General features: G+C 34.7%; 1 protein-coding gene across 30 annotated transcripts in view; it reads right to left on the reverse strand.

Moving 5' to 3' along the window:
• CTNNA3 (catenin alpha 3) overlaps positions 1-15,926 on the reverse strand; it is a 1,517,748-nt gene that overhangs the window by 1,027,805 nt on the left and 474,017 nt on the right. The gene's annotated exons all lie outside the window — the stretch shown is intronic.

Consider the following 15,926-nt stretch of genomic DNA (forward strand, 5'->3'; position numbering starts at 1 on the left):
TTCAAGATGCACTTTGAAACAGCCCAAAACTATAAACTCTGAATTGCTGCTTCAATATTATGAGTAATTACGTTAATTCACATTGACCAAGTCAAATTCTGATGTTGAGAAACGAATTATACTTTAAACACACTCCATCCGTTCTTACTGTTTTACGTCGATGATATATTTGCTTTAAATTACAGATCCATAAATATAATGCCTAAACAGTCTAATGAAAATGTGGTGAAAGAATGGATCGCCCCTGTCCTTCCGCTCTACTATGAGGCAATTATCCAAGCAGCCTGTCCACCACAGGGGGAGCTGGAAATACAGTTTGTAAAGTCCTCTCTAGCAGTTCTTGAACTAGACAATTGTAACATTCATTATCAATGGTCTTATTTTATATTCATTTGTAAAATAAGGAAATTACTGCCTTGAGATAAGAGCCTAGAGGCCCATCCAGCTCTAGTGCAACTATGCTTGTAACAGAAAGGTCCAGGGAAAGCCACCGAACACCTCTGAACTTTAGGCTATCTGGAGAAAAACTTGAGATCTTTGTGAATTCAACATTTTTCCCCTTTGGATTTGATGCAATCTTAAGTTCAGTGAATGGACATTTTTCAAAACTCCTTGCCAGCTTCCTCTTTAACAAACTTCAAACCGGAGTTTGTGAACCAACATTGGATTTTACACATGGCTATTTCAAAATGAACCCTTGTCCTACTTCATTTTGTGGAATAATAACCTAAGGCTGGGGTAGTAGCCCATATTGACTTTTTCTTTGCCTTTGATTCCAGTTATAGGATAAAAGTGTGTGAGCTCGGTATGACACCTTGGTACTGCCGGAAAGGGATTGGAGAAGAGTCTTCTCAGAGTTAAACACTTTATGTAATATAAAAAACAGAAATGTAGTTTGGGGTCCCTTCTTTTTGACTTAATAACCTGATATGGTTTTCAGATAAGTGCATGCATTCCTGCAACTGAGAATATAATTATTATTCTCTATAATGATGACGGTTTTACTGTCACATACTTTTGCTTTCTGAGGAGGGACCTCAGACAATTGGTCATGCTCTATTATTGCCACCAAAAGGAATCTCTATTTAATTATTTCCTGAAAGAATGACAATACTAATCACTTTAAGACAAAGTGATAATAACCAACACTTAGTAAATGTTTACTTTTTAAAACATTTTACATGTATTAATTCATTTAATCCTCATTGATATGGTTAATAGGATTAATAATAACCCTGATTGCTGTGTGCACTTGCAGTTACTCCCTTTTGCTTGGAAGTTTTTCTGCTTAATATGGATGTCTTTGCTCTTTGCTAAGGCCATAATTTCCTTGCAAACAGGGACTATATTATATACTCTTTTTCTCTCTCAAAGTTTCTTACTTTCCACTAGATGGGTATTAGGTACATAATAAACACGTCCATACAGCTACTAATTTGTGGAGCAAGAACTCAAATCCAGATGATGGATATATTGACAAAACTGCCCCCTACTAAACTGCCCATTTAAAGTCCACTTCGTAAGCCAAACTCTTCGACTTAGTCTATTCACATAAGGCTAAAATAACTGAAAGCATTTTATCAACATAATGGATGTGTTTATTATGTACTTAATACACATCTGGAGGAAAGTAAGAAACTTTGAGAGATAACAAGAGTACATAATATAGTCCCTGCTTTCAAACAATTTACAGTCTTAGCAAAGAGAAAAGACCTCTATAAAAGACAGGCAACTATAAAAGGCATCTATCTTTTACAGACATCTATATTAAGCAGAAAAAATTCCAAGCTAAAGTGGATAACTGCAAGTGCACACAGCAATCAGAAGATGAAATCAAAGTTAGTAGAAGTGTTTCAGATAACCCTGGGCAAAACTGAGAACTGAGATAGAATGTAAGACTAGCAGTATTCAGATGGGAAAAATAAAGAAGAGACAGAAGTGAAGAAAGAAAATTATATTTTCATTTATGGACATCTATTATTCCAATAGCATTTGTTAGATCCATGCTTGTCTGGCAGAGGAATATCAAGCTCAGTTTTTGTCTTGATTGCCTAAAAGTTCAGAGCCAAATTTCAGTTTGGCCACAGCAAATCTTTTGGCCTTTCTATATGAGCATAAATATTCCCCACCTTTTTCTCAACTCAATTTCTCTTTATATTCTTACTTATTCATTGTTTTGTATCTTTCTTTGGGGTGGGGGTTAAATCACATCAATCCTTTGTGGAAAATGTTATGTTGGTTTCAGTAAAATATTAATAAAACGTTTTGAGGATTGATTCAGAGAACCCTATCAATTTAAAAGAATTATGTAAATTAAATCAATTTTTTAGAAGTTAATAATTGTAACATCCTCAGCCAAATTACTCTTTGACATCAGGTGAAAAAATGGCCTATAGATTTATTGACTTTTTCTTTTTTAAACTTTTTCAGTCTTTATGTTAATATTGGTGAATACTAATCAGAATTTTTATTTCAAAGAGTAACAACAAAAATCCTTTATGGGGGCAGCCCTGTGTCTTAGTGGTTAAGTTCAGCATTCCACTTTGGTAGCTCAGGTTCGGTTCCCAGGTGCAGACCTACACCACTTGTCAGCAACCATGCTGTGGCATACAAAATAGAAGAAGACTGGCACAGATGTTAGTTCAGGGTGAATCTTCCTTAAGCAAAAAGAGGAAGATTGGTGGCAGATGTTAGCTCAGGGCGAATCTTCCTCAGAAAAAAAAAACCGACAACCTTTTGATTGCAGCACTTTACAAATAAAGAAACTAAAATAGAATATGATTAAAGGCAACGATCAAATCACTTTAGTAATAGAAAATAGACCCACCACTAGAACTCCCATTTACTCAATGTTATTTTTCACTACAGCAAAATATTTTATGAACTTATCAAAATTTAACAAAGTGTGCAGAATTATTTCTGCCTTAGAAGTACAGACAATTGTCAATAAAGATGTCATTTTAAAAAAATACAGTCAAATAAGGTTGAAAATGTTCTCTTTGTATCAAACTTTGCTCGTCATTTTATTAGTGAATTGCAGCTATCTCTGTGTTCACTTGCTAGTTACAAATTTTCATTCACAGGTATTTATTCTGTGTGCCTTTTCTTTTGCATAGCCATTGTCTTTTATAATATATCCACAATACTTTGGTGTTTTTAATTCAATTCAACTAAGTAAGTATTTATTCATTTCTTCAGCTTTTACTACAATATGTCAAGGACTGAGGCAATGAACTGATCGAATACTTAAAAGTGAATGAATAATTGTTATTCAATGTGATGTTGCTAAAAATGAAGCATGTGCATGAGGCTGTGGGATTGAAGGGGTCAGAATGATATTTTGCTGGAAGAAAGTCAGAAAGGGTCTCAGAATAAATGCCATTAGAGACAGTGGATTCTAAAGCTTGCCAGTCACACCTGTCCCACAGGCTCCACTCCCCAGTCTTAATTAGAGATTGGAGCTGTTTTAGATGTCTATGGGTATTAGCTTTGGGAAATATAGGACTCTTAATAGTTTCTGAGTCTGGTGTTTTCCTCAAATAGCTAGCTACTCTGTTTCTTTCCATATATAAATGTAAAATATGATTTTTTAAAATTTTCCCCTCTCACAATCTTCTAAATTGAATGCTCAAATCAAAAATAATCAATTTACCCACTCCATGATAAACACAGGACATATGCAATTTTTTAAAATAAATAATAAGTAATAAATAAATAAATATAATGGATTGCCAGAAGTTTTTATTTTGTTTTGTTTTTAACATGTCCCATGCAAATCCAATGTGTGTGTGTCAAAAAGCCTATATTGCAGCTCTGACCTCAGGAATATGTGAAAAAATGTGGAAGAGGTGTATTCACCTGAACAACTTAAATTTTCACCACTTACTGAATATGACATGACTGATATGAAAGTGAATGGAAATTAGGTTATACATAGAGAGTCTTTTGTGTTTTACGCTACTATTATCACATGATTCTTAAAGAATTCTTAAAGATTTCTTAAAGAAAGTGAAAAAACACTAATAAGGTGGTCAGTTCATCAGAAACAACAATAAGCACAGTTGCACTAGTGAGCTGCTCAGTATCATTATTATTATTGTTATTTTTGAAGACTGGCCCTGAGCTAACATCTGTTGACAATCTCCCTCTTTTTTTCCCTGCCCAAAGCCCCAGTCCACAGTTGTCTAGCCTAGTTGTAAGTCATTCTAGTTCTTCTATGGGGGATGCTGCCACAGCACTGGATGAACACCTGATGAATGGTGTGTAGGTCTGCACCCAGGATGCAAACTGGTGAATCCTGGGCTGCTGAAGTGGAGCACACTAACTTAACCACTCGGCCGTGGGGCCAGCCTTGTTCAGTATCATGAACTCTTCACTTCTTTAAGTATGCTTTTTTCCCCTTAACAAACACCTTCCTGTGTAAGAATATAATTATTCTCAAAGGATTCCATTGTTTGTTTGGTGCTTAAGTCAATTTCTTATGAAATCCTCAAGAATATACCTTGCATTGAGCTGAGCCAAACCAGTAAAAAGTAAATTCAGTAACTAGTTCAAAGCATAGTTTTCTGATCTTCCCTGTTGGGAAATGAATATATTTTTAAAATTTCAGAGCATATCGATATTAACATGAAGAGAGTTCATCATGAATAATGCTATTTTAATGAATGCTGAGGGAATTTTGTCTTAATGTTCTTCTCCTAAAATACTCTTATGGATTGCAAAGAGTGAGCAGTACGGCAAAGGCAGCCATGAGAATCCACAATATAAGGAACGTATATTATATTCAAATAATTACTTTTTAAAAATAAATTACATATAAATTTTCACTCTAGCTTGTTATCTAAAGTGTGGTCCATGCTATATTGTAGTAAATGAGCCCATAAAACTGAATTCATTAGACTGCAATTATTTCAAATATATTAAATACCTAAAACATCCTTAATGTGAGTCCTTCAAATGTTATCTTTGAAATGTTACATATTTAGGGTCTATAATTTGTTAGAGACTATAAAATTATAAGAGCTTTTAGGTTTCTGAAGTTTCATGACTGTCCTTAATTCCTATTAAAAGGCAGCAAAATCTAGTCTGGGAAACTCCAGTTGGTTTACAAAGAAAATCAATGTGCTTTTCATTTCAGGGGCCCCTCAGACTGTTAGGATTAGCATGAAATACTGACATTTACTTTCCTGAGCGCAATAGGAGCAGGATGGAATGGCGATGGCAAACAGCTGGACAGTCTCCAGAAAGGCTTTGAGAAATACTATTAGATCTCCATCTGCTGGTTGGAAATTCCAGGTTCATAAGGTGTAACACCAGCTAAAATATAAGGCTTTCACGATCTCCACCATTCCTTTTCCGGTTTGTACCCCATTTACTTCCAAAATGAACTTGTGACAATTTATGGATTAAAACATCTGCATAATTAAACATTTTAAGTTACTGATCACTAGCTGACAGGCTACATTTTATTATTGCTATTGAATTTACCATATTAAGTTTACTATAAATTCATTTCCCAAAAAAAATCCTGCCTTGGAAACATTTACTAAAATAGAAAGGATAATAAAATAAGAAAAAGGACAGAAATGGGCTAAAAATTAAATAAAGGTTATTAGTAAACTTATCATGATATAATTCTAAGATGGTGTAAATAATTTATCATTCCTTTGAATCATGTGAAATAAAAGTATATTAAATTTCTCTATTCCATTAGGACACATCATAGGTGAGTTTGGTAGAAGAGTAAGCAAGGAACAGTTAATTTCAGGGCCTTAAATACACAGGAAGATTAATATGTTATTCTGCTTATTTTATCCTTCCTCTCCATGTCTATGTCTTCTTTTCTTTTCTCACCCATCCTTTGAGTGATACATAGTGTACACATATACACTCATAGTGAGGAAGAGTGACAAGGCGAAGAAAAGCTTGCATTGATTTATCTGGCAATATGAATTATCCAATTATGCAATATTATATACCTCTATTAGCTCACCAAAAAGTATAAATAAGGTTATATTTAACTCAGTGCCAGCCAGATCTCACAACCAAACCTAGATTCCAAAGTAAGTCTTTTTTCCAATAAACTGAATATCCCAGAGCTTGAGAAAATTCACATAAGGCTCAAGGCTTTCCTTTTTAAAAAGATCCTTTGACACTTTTCATAAAAGCAGCTCTTTGCTTGTGGCTGAATTTTAGGACTTTCACAAATCTCTTGAATAATCAAAGAGTTGGCTTTACACAACTGTACGTGTGGTATTTTACAAAAGATCCAGAAGCTTGTTAATGAGAATTGCTAAAAAATATGTGAAAATATCTCTTAAAATTGTTTTTGTCAAAGCATTATGTAGTAGAAAGTTACCCACTGGAGTATATTTACACGTTGTTACTATAATGGATGGCAGGATAAAAAGAAACCCACTACAGGACGTTCCCTCTTCTCCCCGGATTCATTGTATCCCAGACAATACACCAATCTCCTCAGGAATACCGATATAATTTTTTAATATATGAAAAGTGTCCACAATATTCACCTGTTTCTGGTTATGAAATCCCCAAATGGTAAGGTTCTACCAAAGCAAACCCTGAGGCATCTAGCATTTAAGCTACTTCATTCTGGGAATAAAAAATCGTCATTTAGAAATAAGTGTACCAGTTAGCAAGAAATTATGTGCAAGTCACTCCAGCACAGTGTATTTCAATCACTTCAGTATTTTTATCTCCCTCAAAAAAGTGTCACAAATGAGTCATGAGAAACTATTAACTGAATCATTCACACATTGAATAGATGTTGTTGTCAGTTTGTTCTTTCAATGGAAATAATGAACAAGTGATTTATTTATAACTGGTAATTATGATAACACACCTTCATTTTCCACCCTTTCCAGTATAGTACACATATTTTATAATTGTCTTATTTCATACGTGATCTAAAATTATATGCTTCCATAAAAATTTCTCCTTTCGTACTATTTTCCTTAACTTCCTTTGGCTTGGGGTATAATTAAAATGTTTTAACTGGCTTGGTTCGTTTGTCTTGTTTTCTCTTTCAGTTTTCTGCCTTTTCCCCTGGTAGAATTGCTCCTTACCTTAAATTTACGCAACGGGAGGCTGAAATCTAAATTTTAAGTAGATGCAGAATATATTTTTATAATCACTATAGAGTGAATCTTGTTGGCACTTTCTTGGTCAAGTTTACCTTATTTTCTTTCTGAGTTAGAGGGAAACAGAGTAGGTAAAGAAAGATAATAGAAGCTGATTTGTACTTCAAAGAAAAATTCTTAGTCTTAAGAATCAAGGCAAGATGACTTACTTCATCCTATTTTTCAATTTTTTTAGAGCAGAGAGGAACATTTCCCTTGAACTTTTCATCTCCAACCCTGAAATCAATTTTATATTTTCTAGACATTCAACAGTTTTTCTATTGTGCTGCCTAACACGCTACATGTACACCGTACTCTGCCCTCAACATGTACTACAGGTCCATATAAGACCTTTGAGGATATGCTTCTACATTTAATTGGAACTATTGTTGAGGAAAGCGTCCATCACAGCATGGAACATAACTTTTAAAACAACACATGAGAAGTGTATTTCAGGGCTATGTCCAGGAAAAATTCCTCCTGGGAATAGGTTGCATTCTGTCCCCAGTAAACGCCGAGCCCTGTAACACATCTTATCTTCATTACATCTCAGTTTAGGAACGCAGAGCTTGGTTACACTTGATAGCACGGCAACCAGGTTAACCTTCCTATTGAGTGTCCTGGTTTTCTCCTTTTTTATATTGTTTATTTCCAATTTGTAACCCTATTTTGTTCATTTCATTTCATATGTCTTTTCTTATAAGGAGTTTCAAATTATTTTGGGAGAAGCAAATGTATAGATTAGAAAATAAAGTAGAGTTGGTATTCTAAAAGCATTTTTGAATCTTACTGTATTGGTGGTAAAATTTGAACTTTGAAAAGCTGCATTTTTTTCTTTCTAGCATCATGCCCAGTTTCCCCTATCCTATCACTGAGTCATCTTTAGGTTTTCAATTTCTTAATTTGCATCTTACTTATGAGTTGTAAAAAAACACCTTACCAACACACACATATATACATGCATGCTCACACAGCACACTCTTCTCCTATACTATCCTTCAGATATAAAGATCACTAAGCAAAGTAGGACATACATTTCAAGACACTTTCCACTAGTAGAAACATATTCTCAGGTGCTGAATTAAAGAGACCAACAAAGTGCATTTTTAGAAGAGCTAACTTGGGTTAAAAATGAAGTTCTCTACAAATTTTTTTTTAAAAAAGTATTTTCCTGATGTAAGCCAAAAGTTTGCTATTAAGTGGCTCTTAACTTCTTTCTAGTATTAAATTTTACCTTGTTTTATTAACACTTACAGTTAACCTAATAATAGTTTGTGGATCACAAACCGTGATAACTATATTCCAAACATTCAATCCTACACTTTCCTTGATAGCCTGGACCCCTCTTTCTGAGTTGCCCAACTATGTCTCCAATCCCAGCCCTATACTGAAAAGAGGAAATATCTTTTTAAGTACATCCAAGTTTATTCACATAAAGATACCTTCAAAAAAATAAAAATGCTATTTAAAGTGTCTGCTTCCACTTAAATTCTGAAAACAGTGACATCTAGAGCATCCTTCTTGAATCTGTCTCTCTCTTCCCTAATTTCCCCCATGGCCGTTTTCTTGATCACCTCGGTGATCAGAATCATCTCATTTGCACCCTTGTCAGATTAATTGCTTTCAGGAGGCCTTTGGGTGATGCATAGATAGGTAGTGTTGCCACAATCTTGAAGTCAGTCAAATGTTGGACCAGAGCTGGAATCTATTGTATGTACGGACCAAAATCATTCCCAGAGATATGGCCCAGGCTTTTTGTGAGAGAACTTTGAAGGTTCTGAACTGACACAGGATCCTCCAAGACCCGTTATTACAGGCTTCTTAGATATCTAATCTCATTTCTGGGATATCCACACTTAAATTTTCCCAGATTCTGATCTCTCCTTGGGATCTCCTTGATCAGGGTTGACTCAAAGCTGCATTATACCACACAGGACTCAGCTTCAGACTCAAACCAAGGTCTGAGATTTTTGAAAAGAGGGTAATTGAAGTACATACTTCAGGGCTGATTCTTAGCAGAGAAAAAAGGTTAATATGTGAGTTAAATTCCAAAACTTTAAATGTACATTTTAGGAACCGTATTAATAAACTCTGAAATAAATATGAAAAAAATCCTCAAAACTGAAATTTAAAATGAATGTATTTTTCATATATTATCCAAAATTTAATCATAATTAACTTTAGTCACAGTTATAAAAATTTCATGTAAATCAAAAATAAAACATTTCATCTATAATAATATATGAACTCACTCACATGTAGCATTTATTTATATGGGTAGACTTTAGTCCAACTGACAGATTTATGAAGCATGCAATAAAGACAAATTTAAAATATAAAAATTTTCACTTGGCATGCAAATCCCATCTTTAGCTGAATATCCTAGTGCCTCATTACTCCTTAAAGTTAGAGAAAAGAGATCACATGCAAGAAGAATAAAATCAAGAAAATGTATATCAAAATATTGCATTGCTCCCAATTATTGTATAAGCCCTATTTCACAAACTTTCTTTGAAAATTAAAGCGAGAATAAGTGGGTATCAATGTACTAACTATGTATCTATAACCAATACATTTAATAAATTAAAATTTTGGAATTTAAGAACTCTACATTCATAGTTTTAAATTACACTTAGACAAGGTTCTGAATTACATTTCAATTCTGTTTAAAGACTATAACTTTTAAAAAAACCAGAGATGTCTTCTTCATAATAAAGTAAAATGAATTTATGAACTGTGCAGTATAAAAATACAAGTAAAAATCTTATTTAAGTGAATTATTAAGACTAGTTTATACAAAATATATCTATTCTGGAGTCCCATAGATTTTTTTAATTTTCTTGTTTTTCCTGATGCCATCAAGTCTTGTTATACTATAAATGTGCATGCAGTTGGAGCTACATTACTATCAGCACATACGTAAAGTTGGGTAAAACATTTGGATCAGTGGTTCTCAGTTTTTTTCTAATCCTAAGTACTTGAAGATGTAACACACTATCAGTAACTCATCACAGTGATGGTTCTCAGTGGTGTGAGCACACACGTGTGTGTGTACATTTGTGTGTGTGTGTGCTTTGTGAGTGTGGTGGGGTGGGGGACCTCTCCTGGAGAGGGATACCACCTTCTCTGCTTTTTCTTGGCTTTTTTCCGCTAAGAATCAGCCCTGAAGTATGTACTTCAATTACCCGCTTTTCAAAAATCTCAGACCTTGGTTTGGGTCTGAAGCTGAGTCCTGTGGGGTATAATGCAGCTTTGAGTCAACCCTGATCAAGGAGATCCCAAGGAGAGATCAGAATCTGGGAAAATTTAAGTGTGGATATCCCAGAAATGAGATTAGGTATCTAAGAAGCCTGTAATAACTAGTTCTGCAGGATCCTGTATGTATCAGTTCAGAACCTTCAAAGTTCTCTCACAAAAAGCCTGGGCCATATCTCTGGCAGCCATATTGGTCCATATACCCTATAGAGTCCGTCTCTGGTCAAGATTGTGGCAACACAAGCTATCTATGCATCCCCAAAGGCCTCCTGAAAGCAATTAATCTGACAAGGGTGCAAATGAGACGATTCTGATCACCCGGGTGATCATGAAAATGGCCATGGGGAAAATAAGTGAGAGAGAGATTCAAGAAGGCTGCTGTAGACATCACTGTTTTCAGTAATGATTTACGCCAACACTTCTAAAGGATTCTATGATAGGAAACTAAGTTAAGGAGGTGAGGGAGAAGCAAAAGTGGATCTTCAAATCCTAGAAGCAGAAAAGGACTCTTTTTTAAGACAGAGCTGCTTCCTTAGTTGTTTTGTAATAACATTCCGTGAGATACCTCCTAGGTCAAAATATTCAAATAAACATCTATTTAGAAATCTAGCACTTTAATCCTTTTTTCTTGCTCCTTTACATTATTTTTTAACTTATATTCCTGCTCAGTATTCATATGCTTCATAGGTATTTGACAAAAAAATTAAATAGTTATGCCTTTCTCCTTAAAATTTTTTCATAGTGTGTTAAGGAATAATGAACCAGATTCAACTAGATGAGTTAACTATTCCCTAGGTATAACTCCTGGAGCTGTATTAATTTCGTTTGCTGCAGTGGTATAATAATTTACTATATATGTCTTAAATTACAGCGTTTGAACATGCGCCAGAAAATAATACTTTTCTCCAAAGCAGATGAATCATGAACCTGAAATACATAATGCACCTTGAAGGTGCTTATAATTCTTCCAAAGAGTGACTTATCCACATGATAGAATATTGACCATTTGATTGGAGTGGTGACCTTCCAATAGCACTGTAGAGCATTTCAAAGTTTTTGAATTGTTACTATTGAAAATAAATTAAAATAAATAGTTAAGGTAGGTAAAGACAGGGCCGGCCCATAGCCAAGTGGTTAAAGTTCCACGTGCTCCACTTTGGTAGCCCTGGTTCATGGGTTTGGATCCCAGGCACAGAACTACTCCACTCATCAGCCATGCTGTGGAGGCATCCCACATACAAAAAATAGAGGAAGACTGGCACAGATGTTGGGTCAGGGCTAAGCTTCCTCACATGCACACACACAAATAATAATAGTAAAGTAGATAAACACAAAGCTTTTCTGGTAATGCCTCCCTTGAGAGGCAGGCACACTGGGGATGAACAGCAATAACAACCCTGGCTTCCCTTCCCTGAGTTTTTGCAGAAGGGCCTTTCTCTGCTCTCCAAAATAGCTCAAATATCTATGAGAGAATTTGGTTGGACTTGAGATTCTTAGAGCAAGTGATATTAAAGTTTATAAAAAGAAAACAAGCCGTCAATATCAGAGAAAAACTCAGTATTGTTTAGCACAACAGTTCAAAGAAATCTGAGTATCCACAAGCCTAACCATTTGGAAGTCAGTTTTGGAAATCAACATATATAATATGTTTTATGATCTTGTTTTCATGACTGATATAAATCCATGAGATGAATAAAATAAAGACTAAAACTGCTGTAAGCAGCCTTCATGTCGTATGTCTGTGCATCTATTTGTGTGTACGTGTACATATATATTTTTAAGTCTGCTAGATACACAATGTGTCTAGATTTATTCATCATTCAATACATATTTATCATATTTATTCAGAATTTGCTGTACGCAAGGCACTGTTAGAGATTAAAAGAAATATAAATTAGATATAGATGACGATCTAAAAAAGGCTTAAAAAGGAACTCATGTCAAAATCCAGAATAAATGAGACGGAAAAATTTAATTACCCATAGTGGGAAACAATGATGACAAAAACCTAAGCCAGGCTGCAGTGGAACGAATAGCAGAATGGAAAGCAGAACTCTGGCTCTGATCAGTGCGACCTTCATCAAGGTCAATTCACTTTTGGGGGTTCTGCTCATCTATCTGAAAAATTAGAGAAATTTAACCACGTGATCTTCAGAGTCCCTTCTAGCTCCAACATTAGATAAAACTATATTCCGTAAGCTTGATTTAAACCAGAAGGTGGAAACCTCATTCTTCACTTGTAATGGCTTCACTGATGAACAGCCATGTCAGCTAAAATGAATTCCATCTCCTTTTTTCTTTCTTGGCTTCAATTTGATGGAGGTACCAGTTAGCAATAAAATAGCAGTGAGGAGTTGGTAATCACAAAAGACAGAACTGTATCCAAAACCATAATACCGTGATTATAGAGTTATAGCCTTATTGTTTCCACACACTAACATTTTGAAAATAGTTGATGAAACCAAACAATGAAAAGAAGAGTAAGTAGGCAGGTAGAATGAACGTGAAAACAACTGGGAGACAAAAAGTATAACTATTCTCTTGTTAGAGCTTTTAAGAAAAATGAATGTCTAGTGAGATTTCATTCAAAACTTTTTTAAATGTGCAAATTCAATTATGGAGCCATGGCAACCACAGAATAAAAGGTAAAGTTTTACCATTAATTTGAAAATGTCTTGGTTTGAAAAAGTTTGGTAGTAAAATCAAGGTTAAATGAAATATCATAAGCTGTGCAATGAGGTTCATAATGAGGTGCCTCAGGGATCAGTGCTAGCACAGGTGTTCAATATATTTATTAATGACTTAGAAGAATTGTGGATAATATGGAAGCACATTTGGATGACTTCAAAGATATGTATAGCAATCAAAACGGGTGAATGACTGCTTTTCTTGACGCATTCAAGAGCAATTATTTAACATATTACAGCAAATAATCAACAAGAGCAAATTAATGTGAAGTGAGTGGAATTACCCAAGTTTTCTTAATATACTAATAGCTACTGAAATAGTTACTGCCTTTCAGGCAAGAGTGGGCAGTTCTAAGAAGACACCTGTCCAGTAAACAATGAAAACAAACTGGTCAAAAAAGGCTGGAATAAAGAATAATGCAAAAGAATAGTTATCTAAATCAGTAAATATTGCTGAAAACTTTTACACCTCAGAGCTTTGTTCTATTGAATGACATTGTTGGCAAAGGTGTGGTTCCCCAAACAACACCCTAGGAATACCTGGTGTCTTATCTGGTAATTTCCTAGTTTCCCTTTATTCACTCCTCTCTAACATCCATTCACTGGAATTCCCACAAGTGTCTCAGGTGGGAATGAAGTTGACAAGAGCACCCACTTTTTACCTCTGCTTTGCTCTGTTCTAAAGCATTTCACTGACTAACTCTTATGCATTAATCTTCCCAGATTGAAGATCTCAAGGCTTTAGAAAAACTAGAAGTACAGTCGACACTTCTTTTTTTTTTAAGGTTTTATTTTTCCTTTTTCTCCCCAGAGCCTCCCAGTACATAGCTGTATATTTTTTTTAGTTGTGGGTCCTTCTAGTTGTGGCATGTGGGTCGCTGCCTCAGTATGGTTTGATGAGTGGTGTCATATCCACGCCCAGGACTCGAGCTGGCAAAACCCTGGGTCTCGGGAGTGGAGCTCATGAACTCAACTACTCAGCCACAGGGCCGGCCCCAAGTCGACCCTTCTTAACCATGGATTGCACATCCACAGATTCAACCAACCACGGATGGAAAGACCTACTATGGTTGTGTCTGTATTGAACACATAGAGACTTTTTTTCTTGTCACTATTCCCTAAACAATACAGTATAACAACTATTTACATAGTATTTACCTTGTACTAGGTATTGTAAGTAATCTGTAGATGATTTAAAGTATACAAGAGGATGTGCATAGGTTATATGCAAATACTACACCAGTTTTTATAAGGAACTTGAGCAACTTCAGATTTTGGTATCTGAGATGGGGTCTTAGAACCAATCCCCTGTGCATACTGAGGGATGACTGTAATTCCTTTTCACAAAAAATACACCTTCAATAATAGTAGGAATTATCTTATATCTCCCACTGCCCTGAGGTTAATTATTGTGCAAACCAGTAAATCTTAAATGTAGCATAGTTTCAGTTATAATTCACTCATTCAAAGATATTTTCTGAGAGCACATTTTATCTAAGGCACAGCAGTAATAAGAAGAATGAAAAGAACTAATAAAACATGGAACCTACCCTAACAGAACTTAGAAAGCCAGATCTCCCCTCATGAACTAAGCATTTCTCAGTCCTAATCAATCTAGGTCACATATAAATATGTAATTTCATAATAAATTCAAAATATATTAAAATTTATAAGAATCAGAACTGCTTCTCTAGGAATATATAATAATATTTTTAAAGCCAAGGAACCATTTTCTGCTACTATGTGTCTTTTCTACCAGGGGCAAATATGTTGACCCATGATATTAATTCTCTCATTTGAAAAGTTAACTTAGATACTCCTCCAAATTTCAGAGAAAAATAAAAAATATTTAGCCTGTATGGGACTAAGCTGGTAGGCCAATAAAACTAGAATGAAGCCAAATACTAATGCAAACATCAATTGTCTCCAACTCAGCACTACGAAATAATCCATCAGTCAATCCATTGACAGTAAAGAGATATGTGTGAAGGACTGAGAGTGAAAATTCTTTCTTTTTTAAGATTTGCTCAAGCATCTCTACTCTCTATACATGCCCACCTGGAAATTTCAGATGTGAACATCTAGAATAATACATCCATGTCCCATAAGAATTCACAGACTTTCAGAATCTCAATGCTAAATGGGACCTTAGACTTGAAATATTACTTGAGCTATAAATTTTTTCTATACCCTCTGACACCACCAGAGATTTAAAAAAACCAATTCATTAATAAGGCCAAGACTCACGGTAAAAGGTAAATTTGGGGTAATTAGGTAAACTATGAGTCTTTGTAGAATCTCAAACATATTTAATAATGAGATTTACTAGAAGGATTAGAGCTGTCTATCTGAAAAATAAAATCCACAATTTGGAGAATAATTCACATATAAAAGGTGCGACATTTCTGTTAATATTTCCTTCTAGATCTTTCAGTAGCTGTGAGTTATTCTGCAGTGTGATTTAAGCATAATTTTAGCAAGAGAAAACAAGTAGTGAATGAGAATTCATTACCAGGTGGTCAAGTGTAAATAGTCCTCATGCTGGTATTTTTAAGCATCAGCAAATTTACTTCCATCTCTAGGGGAGTAAACTCATACTTTAAGGTATGTAGTAGATTGTATTATTTTTAAAGAACATTTTAGAATGTGCCTTGATTATAAAATACTAAAAGTATTTCCCCAATTAGGTTTCCTAGGTAGGCAGAAAGTAACGATGTCCCCAGTGCTAATTAGGGCATTTTTAAACAACCAAATAGTGTTTATAAAAATAATAGTATTTCACATCTTTGCTCTAGATGAAGAAATTTGTCATGGTAAAACCAAAAACTCTGAATCACACCTAAAA

The sequence above is a fragment of the Equus przewalskii genome, chromosome 1 (assembly GCF_037783145.1).
Source record: "Equus przewalskii isolate Varuska chromosome 1, EquPr2, whole genome shotgun sequence".
Classification (NCBI taxonomy): domain Eukaryota; kingdom Metazoa; phylum Chordata; class Mammalia; order Perissodactyla; family Equidae; genus Equus; species Equus przewalskii.